Below are 11,251 nucleotides of genomic sequence, written 5' to 3'. Positions count from 1 at the left end.
TATGGTTATCCTACTAAAGCTCAGTTAAAAATAACCTCGCCACAGACGATCTTTATATGATCCTTTTATTGTAAATGTTTCCTTATGGAACAATATGATAATAGACAAAGTGCAAAGGCATCAACAAAATGCAAAGACATATATACAAATAATACATTGATGAATCAAGCTATAAATGCATAAACACCAAATAGATTAGATTAACAATTTTGTCTCGTCGTTCCATTCATCATATAACTATTATCAAATTGCTTCAAACCAAAACACAGAAAGAGGGGGAGAGTTGGGTGTGTGACTGACATGCTTTTTAGCGCTCAATGCTTTGTACTTTGCAATCAACATATTTGAAAGATTATCTGTGAGGCTCCTCCTATGCTGACTAAGTAGCATCTGAAAATGTAAGAAAAGTCTCTACATCCACTGAGATAGTGGGGAGGCACAGATGTATCAAAGTGAGCTAAGGCTGGCATCGAATGTACTCTGTACGCAGATGGGATGGCGCTGGGATAGACCCTCCCTGCTTGCAGTGTTTCTTAAAAATGTGGAGAACTTGGGCCTTTTCTCTCGATGAATGTTCTTGTGAAGTCCAATATGAACTCCTTTCCGTCAGCTGTGGAGGGGATCTTTGCCAGACAGGGGCCAGAGTCTGTGTTCTTGTTTGGACTGAAAAAAAGTGTGAAAATAAAGTATGTTAAATTTAGCTAATTAAATATTCTCAGGTTGATTGCATCAGCAGCCCTACAGTGGATATCAAGCTTTGAAGCTAAGCACTCTCCCTCCTGAAGCGACACACACACGAGACATTGAGAGTAGTTAAAAAAAAAATATCTATCTATATCTATCTATGACTTGCTGCTTTTGTAATTCCCAACATGTCACTTGTTTTGATACCCAAAGTGACATGGTGGGGCTAACTTGTTACCTACTACCGGTAGCTAACATTACCTCAACTAAGTTAGCTAGCTAGCCTAAATGGCATGATGGAGAGACAAGTTGAAAAGCTTGCCAGGCTAACAGTCAACTTCCCACTCCTATCTAGATACAGACAAAACATTTAATTATCAAGAACATATATTAGCTAGCTTGAGCAAAGCTACGAGCTAAAGCATCAGAATTCTTACCTGGTTCACAATAGCCCTCGTATTTTTGTGTCTGAGTGACCAGTCGCGCTCCACGGCAATTAGTTGATTGAATTATGACAGTCTTCGCAGAAAAGTACAGTTCAACTGTCCTCATCTCCTCTGCTGCTGTAAATCTTGGCATTTTTAGCTAGATAACGTTACTACGCTCATCAGACAGCTATAGTGCCTCTCACACAGGGAAGGGGTTACGGTTGGCAGATTGGGACACTTTCGGGTAATTGAAATGCATTAAAAAAAAAGCAAATTCAGCAACAAGTCAATTTTTGTTTACTTTTCTGTCAGCTGGCAGTGCATTTTTAGCTTTAGAATCCTAAATCCTAACCCTATTTGAAATTCCGCGAATTTTCATAGGAATTCTTTGTGCGCAAGATTCCATGCGGTCCTGCTTATGATGATCCGTTCTGTTTCACTATATTGGATCACTACAATATATTGGTATCACTCAGCGGCGGAGGGATACACCCGAGGTGTGAGGCCCGCGCCAATGGAAGGTGTCATCACTGGCTGGAATGAGGCCCGCACCAATGGACGGTGTTATCACTGGCTGGCCCAATCCTGTCTGCCAGCTGCTCTCCAGAGCACATTTACCACTCTCCCCATCACCCCAGGGCTGACGTTTGGCCCAAGGGTTGATGACGTTCTGGTGCAGACTGATAAGGTTAGTACTGACCGGGAGACCCTGAGACGGTTCATACCGCCTCCTCAGGCCACGAGTCCAAGGCAGACGGACCGTCGCCACCCACCTGCTCCCAAACGACGGTGGGATCCCTCTCCTGCCCCATCGCCTCGTGCTGAGGGATGACAACGGGGAGGGGCACAACGTGCGGTGGAACAACAACCTGTCAACTGTCACGCCATAGTGATGTGCCCGGGGGACCCAGGCGCTCGAGGCTCAAGAGGAGAGACGGGCCCCGGCAGGACCCGTGACACACCCTTTTCCGGCCTCGGCCGCTTCTCCCGGTCTCAAAGGGCAAAGTAGGAGGAGGGTGTGGAGTCCCCATGGGTGTTGTCCACAATGCTCGAGGGGTACCGACTCAAATTCCGGTGCCAGCCCCCATCCTTCGGGGGCCTTCGTGTCACCACGGTGGCCAATCCCCTGAAGAAAACCCTGTGGCTGGAGATCTCTTCACTCCTGAACAAGGGTGCCATCCGCAGGATCGAGACATCAGAACAGCTAGGTGGGTTCTACCCCACTTATTTTGTGGTCCCAAAAAGAGATGGAGGGTTTTTAACTGATTCTGGACCTTCCTAACCTCAATGGGTACTTGAAGGTACTGAGGGTCCACATGCTGTCCCCAGTCCGCGTGTTGCAGGCCATGTCCTGGGACCAGTGGTTTGTGACGCTGGACCTGAGGGATGCGCACTTCCATTTTCCTATTCACCTAGCTCATTGGCAGTACATCCGATTCACTTTCGAAGGGACTACTTACGAATTCACGGTTCTTCCCTTTGGCCTCTCCCTTTGGCCTCTCCTTTCACAAAGTGCATGGACACTGTCCTGGCACCTCTCACGTTCCGAGGATTGTTGATCCTCAATTACCTGGCTGATTTGTGCCCTGACCATCACCCAGGTCCTGTCAGACAGAGACCTGCTCCTGACCCACATCGATGGGATGGGCATTACTGTAAACGACAAGAAGAGTTGTCTGACGCCCACCCAGAGGGTGGCCTTCATTGGCTTGTAACTGGACTCAGTACTTATGAGAGCACGTCTGCCCACCAGAAGGGTTCAAGCGATCTTATCTTGCCTCGACCACTTTTGGCAGGGGCGGGTGGTATCCGCCCTGACATTCCAATGCCTGTTGGGCTTGCTGACGGCGGTCTCGTTGCTGATTCCCCTGGGCCTGCCCAATCTCCGGCCTCTTCAACGGTGGTTGACTCCCACCGGCTGCACCAGACGTGCCACCTTCACCGCCAGCTGCGGGTGACCGCACAGTGCCTCAGCGTTGTTGAGGTGGCACTGTCGCTCCTTTCTCTCATGTGGGGTGGAGATGCTGAGGATGTGCTGCCGGGAGCTGGTCAGCACAGATGCCTCCCAATCGACTGGGGGGTGGGACCAAGGGCAGGTCGGCCAGCAGCTGTTGGCTATCCCCTTGGAGCGGCAGGCACATCAATACACTAGAGCTCAGAGCTGTACTGCTGGCCCTGCGGTCTTTCTTTCCACATCTGAAGGGAAGACATGTCCTGGTAAGAACGGACAACACCACAGTGGTGGCTTACATCAACCATCAGGGTGGACTGAGGTTTACTCCATCTTATTGCACGGGAGCTCCTTCTCTGTGCTCAGGGACGTTTAGCGTCTCTACGCACAGTGCACGTACCTAGCATCCTGAATGTGGCAGCAGGTATTCTCTCGAGGGAGGGCCCGCCACCTTGGGACTGGAGCCTACATCCCCAGGTGATGCTTCCTTTTGCACCTTTGCTAGGTACTATCGGGTAAATGTGGCCCCTTCCTCTGCGGTTGGTCCTGGGCGTCGCCTCCTCTTCCGGGGACTGTGCCGGGAACCCCCTTCCACATTGACTGCCCCTGCTTCTCGGTCCTGCACTGGGACTTCGCCGCTGGCTGGCCATGTCCCTCTAGCACCGACTAAATCTGGTACGGGTATACCAATATATTGGAGTAATCCAACATAGTGAAACATAACGAAGGTTATTTATGTAATCACGGTTATGTGAGCTATATGGTGCTAGAGGCACCTCCAAAAATGATGTAGAGAATGTGTGTCGTGGCCATGGGGTGTATACATAGGGGCGGACCCCAGCCGTGATACAGGTGTACTCGGGAGTAAATCTCTAAATCCTCACCTCGGATGTATCCCTCCGCTTCGGAGTGACACCAATATGTTGGAGTGATCCATATAGCTCACATAACCGTGGTTACATACGTAACCTTTCGTCATTGTGTCTTGTGTGGTTATTGTTGACATAAACCGGCAGGTTCTCAGACTTATGGTTCATTCAGATTGCCCACCTCTTAGTACGGTAAACCCTGGTCTAGGAGCAGTTGGTAACATTGGCCATCACCGTCCTCTATGTTGTCAAAGAAGCGGTGGAAGCAAAACACCTTCCTCGTGAGGTTTCGCGCTGTCTAGAAACCCAACATGCAACCATTTCAAAGATTTCCCTGAGTTACAGTTCATATAAGGATATCAGTCAATTTAAATAAATGAGACCCTAATCTATGGATTTCACATGACTGGTAATACAGATATGCATCTGTTGGTCACAGATACCTTAAAAACAAGGTAGGGGCGTTGATCAGAAAACCAGTCAGCATTTGGTGTGACAAACATTTGTTTCATGCAGAGCGACACATCTCCTTCGCATAGAGTTGATCAGGCTGTTGATTGTGTCTTGTGGAATGTTGTCCCACGCCTCTTCAATGGCTGTGTGAAGTTGCTGTATATTGGTGGGAATTGGAAACGCTCAATGGGTGAAATGTCTGGTAAGTATGCAGGCCCTGGAAGAACTGGGATATTTTCAGCTTCCAGGAATTGTGTACAGATCTTTGCAATATCGTGCCGTACATTATCATGCTGAAACATGAGGTGATGGCAGTGGGTGAATGGCACGATAATGGGCCTCAGGATCTCGTCACGGTATCTCTGTGCATTCAAATTTCCATCGATAAAATGCAAGTGTGTTCGTTGTCCGTAGCTTATGCCTGCCCATACCATAACCCCACCGCCACCATGTAAACCGCTCGCTACCACGACGCCATACACGTGGTCTTCGATTGTGAGGCCGGTTGGACATACTGCCAAGTTCTCTAAAACGACATTGGAGGCAGCTTATGGTCGAGAAATGAACATACAATTCTCTGGCAACAGCTCTTGTGGACATTCCTGCAGTCAGCATGTCAATTGCACGCACCCACAAATCTTGAGACATCTGTGGCACTGTGTTGTGTGAAAAAAACTGCACATTTTAGAGTGGCCTTTTATTGTCCCCAGCACAAGGTCATGCTGTTTAATCAGCTTCTAGATATGTTACACCTGTCAGGTGGATGGATTATCTTGGCAAAGGAGAAATGCTCACAAACAGGGATGTAAACAGGGAAATAAGCTTTTTGTGCATATTGGAACATTTCTGTTATCTTTTATTTCAGCTCAAGAAAACATGAGACCAACACTTTACATGTTGCGTTTTATAGTTTTGTTCAGTGTTGTGGGAGAACAAGTGAAGGAGATGAAGGCTTGTCTGGGCCAGGGTCTACCAAAGCCAGACGCCTGGCGATATCCCATTTAGTTTAGTGTCTCCATAGTTATGATTAACCCTAGAAAGGAGGGAAGGAAAAGAGAGAGAGAATGCGAGAGTGAATTTGCTTGTCAAAAAATAGAGTTAAAATGTGGATACAGCAAAACTTGAATTTCTTCTTGTCCTAGAGGAAGAGAACACACATTTCTGGTCCTTGAGAAAATGGTTTGCGTTCTCTTCTCAAAAGGACAAACGCACACTAACTAAAGGTGGACTTCACCCTCATCCCTTTGGGGCGATTCCACACCAGAGGGAGTGGAAAATATTTAGGGTATCAGATTGTGTTGTCCATTCTCACAAAGAAGCTTCAAAAACGTTTCTGAAAATCATGATGAAACTGGGCATTTTAGGCCCTTTTTAGACCTACAGCATACTGTACATGCCTCCTGTAAGAGCTTATGATTTGTGAATCGTACATAGCACAGACTATCTTGGTGTCATTATACTCCTAATAGTGTGTTCAAACATATGGCAGATGTCTAGATTCAGGAATATACATTTTAAAAGTTTAAAACATTAAATCTATTAACCGTCCATTTCCCATTCACTGTGTTGATGGTGCTCATAAAATGTATTATACCTTCAGAATTAGCAGAGAGCCCATTCTGTAAATGTGATATACTCTACAATACATTGTTCCAAACAATGTCTTAAAATGAACAAAATCAAAATGGGTAGTTTTGAGAATCATATTAATTATTTCAATGTAAAATAAATGAATGTGAACATGTGTATTTCAGAATCTATACATACTCCATACAGTTGAAGTCGAAAGTTTACACACACATTAGCCAAATACATTTAAACTCAGTTTTTCACAATTCCTGACATTTAATGCGAGTAAAAATTCCCTGTCTTAGGTCAGTTAGGATCACCACTTTATTTTAAGAATGTGAAATGTCAGAATAATAGTAGTGATTTACTTCAGGTTATTTCTTTCATCACATTCCCAGTGGGTCGGAAGTTTGCATGCACTCAATTAGTATTTGGTAGTGTCGTGGAATATTGACTCAGAAATATAACACTTTTACCGGAACTTGTGAATTCAATATAGACTTTAATACAGAGTAGGAAAGCCGAGCCCTTCCATGGAAGGACTCCATTACATCCATAACCGAGCTAAGCCCCTCCATGAAAAGACTAAATTCTCAAATCACAGAATCCTGTCTTTAAAGTCTTCTGTCTTTGCTTAACGTATAGAGTCCCCTCCCTCTATATGAAAATAGCTTCCCTTGACCTTCACCATTATCTTTTCATCTCAGTTCTTGCTTGTTAACACCCACATCTGACAGCTGTATAGGTTATAATGGTAACAGGCCCTGGTCCTATACTGGTCCTATATGTCCGTTCCTTATATAGCCATTCTGTCTTAGTTCTCCAAACTAGACAGCCTAGATGCTGCTAATAATGGAAATGTAATCATAGTCATGAGATTTGCTCCCACAGTAGCATTGCCTTTAAATTGTTTAACTTGGGTCAAACGTTTCAGGTAGCCTTCCACAAGCTCCCCACAATAAGTTGGGTGAATTCTGGCCCATTCCTCCTGACAGAGCTGGTGTAACTGAGTCAGGATTGTGGGCCTCCTTGCTCGCACACGCTTTTTCAGTTCTGCCCACAAATGTTGTATAGGATTGAGGTCAGGGCTTTGTGATGGCCACTCCAATACCTTGACTTTGTTGTCTTTAAGCCATTTTTCCACAACTTGGAAGTATGCTTGGGGTCATTGTCCATTTGGAAGACCCATTTGCGACCAAGCTTTAACTTCCTGACTGATGTCTTGATGTTTCTTAAATTTATCCACATAATTTTCCTCCCTCATGATGTCATCTATTTTGTGAAGTGTACCAGTCCCTCCTGCAGCAAAGCATCCACACAACATGATGCTGCCACCCCCATACTTCACGGTTGGGATGGTGTTCTTTGGCTTGCAAGGCTCCCCCTTTTTCCTCCAAATATAACGATGGTCATTATGGCCAAACAGGTCTATTTTTGTTTCATCAGACCAGAGGACATTTCCCCAAAAAGTACAATCTTTGTCCCCATGTGCGGTTGCAAACCGTAGTCTGGCTTTTTTTTATGGCGGTTTTGGAGCAGTGGCTTCTTCCTTGCTGAGCGGCCTTTCAGGTTATGTCGATATAGGACTCGTTTTACTGTGGATATAAACTCAGCAAAAAAAGAAACGCTCCTTTTTCAGGACCCTGTCTTTCAAAGATAATTTGTAAAAATCCAAATAACTTCACAGATCTGCATTGTAAAGGGTTTAAACACTGTTTCCCATGCTTGTTCAATGAACCATAAACAATTAATAAACATGCACCTGTGGAACGGTCGAAAAGACACTAACAGCTTACAGACGGTAGGCAATTAAGGTCACAGTTATGTATACTTAAGACACTAAAGAGGCATTTTTACTGACTCTGAAAAACACCAAAAGAAAGATGCCCAGGGTCCCTGCTTATCTGTGTGAACGTGCCTTTAGCATGCTGCAAGGAGGCATGAGGACTGTAGATGTGGCCAAGGCAATAAATTGCAATGTCGGTACTGTGAGACGCCTAAGACAGGGAGACAGGACTGACAGTTGGTCGTCCTCGCAGTGACAGACCACATATAACAACACCTGCACAGGGTCAGTACATCCAAACATCACACCTGCGGGACAGGTACAGGATGGCAACAACAACTGCTTGAGTTACACCAGGAACGCACAATCCCTCCATCAGTGCTCAGACTGTGCGCAATAGGCTGAGAGAGGCTGGACTGAGGGCTTGTAGACCTGTAGTAAGGCAGGTCCTCACCAGACATTACCGGCAAGAACATCGCCTATGGGCACAAACCCACCGTTGCTGGACCAGACAGGACTGGCAAAAATGCTCTTCACTGACGAGTCGCGGTTTTGTCTCACCAGGGGTGATGGTCGGATTCGCGTTTATCGTTGAAGGAATGAGCGTTACACCAAGGCATGTACTCTGGAGCGGGATTGATTTGGAGGTGGAGGGTCCATCATGGTCTGGGGTGGTGTGTCATAGCATCATCGGACTGAGTTTGTTGTCATTGCAGGCAACCTCAACATTGTGTGTTACAGGGAAGACATCCTCCTCCCTCATGTGGTACCCTTCCTGCAGGCTCATCCTGACATGACCCTCCAGCATGACAATGCCACCAGCCATACTGCTCGTTCTGTGCGTGATTTCCTGCAAGACAGGAATGTTAATGTTCTGCCATGGCCAGCGAAGAGCCCGGATCTCAATCCCATTGAGCACGTCTGGGACCTGTTAGATCGGAGGGTGAGGGCTAGGGCCATTCCCCCCAGAAATGTCCGGGAACTTGCAAGTGCCTTGGTGGAAGAGTGGGGTAACATCTCCCAGCAAGTACTGGCAAATCTGGTGCAGTCCATGAGGAGGAGATGCACTGCAGTACTTAATGCAGCTGGTGGCCACACCAGATACTGACTTACTTTTGATTTTGACCCTCCCTTTGTTCAGGGACACATTATTCCATTTCTGTTAGTCACATGTCTATGGAACTTGTTCAGTTTATGTCTCAGTTGTTGAATCTTGTTATGTTCATACAAATATTTACACATGTTAAGTTTGCTGAAAATAAATGCAGTTGAAAGTGAGGACATTTTCTTTTTTTTGCTGAATTTAGATACTTTTGTACCGGTTTCCTCCAGCATCTTCACATGATCCTTTGCTGTTGTTCTGGGATTGCACTTTTCGCACCAAAGTGCGTTCATCTCCAGGAAACCGAACGCGTCTCCTTCCTGAGCGGTATGACGGCTGCGTGGTCCCATGGTGTTTATACTTGCTTACTATTGTTTTTACAGTTGAACGTGGTATCTTCAGACGTTTGGAAATTGATCCCAACGATGAATCAGACTTGTGGAGGTCTACAATTTTTTTTCTGAGGTCTTGGCTGACTTGATTTCCCCATGATGTCAAGCAAAGAAGCGATGTGTTTGAAGGTAGGACTTGAAACACATCCACAGGTACACCTCCAATTGACTGAAATTATGTCAATCAGCCTATCAGAAGCTTCTAAAGCCATGACATCGTTTTCTGGAATTTTCCAAGCTGTTTAAAGGCATGGTCAACTTAGTGCATGTAAACTTCTGACCCACTGGAATTGTGATACAGTGAATTATAAGTGAAATAATCTGTCTGTAAACAATTGTTGGAAAAATTACTTGTGTCATGCACAAAGTAGATGTCCTAACCGACTATAGTTTGTTCACAAAAAAATTCTGGAGTGGTTGAAAAACGAGTTTTAATGACTCCAACCTAAGTGTATATAATCTTCCGACTTCAACTGTATGTTAGAGCACACTATTAGGAGTATAATGGCACCAAGATATTGTCTTTTTCATGTACGATTCACAGATCACAAGGTCTTACAGGAGACGTATTGGTCTACAAATTGCCTAAAATGGCCACTTTCATCATGATTTTCAAAATAATTGTTTGTGATAGAAATGTATAAAGCATGTCAAACATCCTTCCTCCCAATGAAGTTTATATGTGAGAATTGCCAGAACAATCTGAGAGACCCTAAATATTTTCTGCTTCCGCTGGTGTGGAATCGCCCTTTGCTGTTCGGCATCTCTGCCCTTCCATGGATATCTGAACAATGAGAGGGCTATAATCAAAGGTGCAGGCTGTAATCAAAGGTGCAGGCAATGTCAGGACATGTAGGCATAGCAACAAAGGGACCAGTCAAGGTGCGTCTGGACATAAACTAGTGGCAGCTTGTAAGCAGTGTCCTGTTTTCACTGGACGTGCTACCTTGTCCCAGACCTGCTGTTTCGACCCTGCTCCCCCTCTCCTGTCTCTCTCTCTCTCTCTCTCTCTCTCTCTCTCTCTCTCTCTCTCTCTCTCTCTCTCTCTCTCTCTCTCTCTCTCTCTCTCTCTCAGACCAGCTGTCATGACTCGAAGGGACTAGGATTGGCTCCTAGTGCAAGAGTTGGCATGGCTCCTGCAGAAACCAACTGACACAGTACCTTACCAGCTGGAGATGGCTCCCAGATTCAGGGGACCTTTGCTCTGAAGAATGCCTGTAAGGTATCCTGAGGTGAGGTTGGGTGGCTTCCCCGGTGTGAGGGGCATCCAGGGCAGGTGGCAGACGGCCCCCCCATAGCTGAAGACAGCAGGCCCACCGGGTCAGGAAATGGTGGGTTCCCCAAGTCAGGTGGCTGAGACCCTAGCAGGGTGGGAGGCCTAGGGCCTTACGACTCATAGCAGCTGCTACTAAGGCCACAATCTGAGACTTGGAACCTAACTGGGCATGAGACAGACAGTAGTGCCTCGGACTGGAACAGGACACTACGGGTCAACTGAAGCTGACACTGCTAACAGACTGTGGACCCATGGCACAGATTAGTGAGACAGGAGACAGGTCAAGATACAGGGTGAGATGTTTTTCATCACCAATAAAATATACGGAATTGGGGTTATGGTAATCTGATCCTAGATCAATGGTTAAGGGAAACTGCTACCCCCAAAGAGCCAGAAAACACCAGGGGTGTATTCATTATGCCGATTATGTTGCAAAAGGCTTAAGTGGAAGCAAAAGGAACGAAATGGGGCGGGACCTACCCGAATTTGTCCAATGGAAACTCTAGTTTTGCTCTGTTTGCTTCCGTTTGGTTCTAAAAACGGTGAACGGTTTCCGTAATGAATTCACCCCTGTACGCCCCACCCAGTGTTCCACCCAATGACTGTATTTGAAGGTTCCACCAGAGTTGAGAAATATTAAATGATTTCCTTAAAAAATAAATAACATAAGGTTTCTGACGATGACTCTTATTTTTGTGTTTACATTTTGAAGCGAGAGTATTTTGTTTCACGTCTCTGGCC

General features: G+C 45.8%; 1 long non-coding RNA gene across 1 annotated transcript; it reads right to left on the bottom strand.

Annotated features, from left to right (window-relative positions):
- Positions 1 to 462: 462 nt before the first annotated feature.
- LOC115202125 (uncharacterized) lies at positions 463 to 1,546 on the bottom strand. Its single transcript, XR_003879913.1, has 2 exons — positions 1,122 to 1,546; positions 463 to 663 (listed from the first exon to the last, which is right to left on the bottom strand). It is a non-coding gene; the product is annotated as an uncharacterized LOC115202125 (long non-coding RNA).
- Positions 1,547 to 11,251: the final 9,705 nt, after the last annotated feature.

The sequence above is a fragment of the Salmo trutta genome, chromosome 11 (assembly GCF_901001165.1).
Source record: "Salmo trutta chromosome 11, fSalTru1.1, whole genome shotgun sequence".
NCBI lineage: Eukaryota > Metazoa > Chordata > Actinopteri > Salmoniformes > Salmonidae > Salmo > Salmo trutta.
The sequence above is the reverse complement of the archived record's forward strand: the minus strand, read 5'-3'. Positions and strand labels throughout refer to the sequence as shown.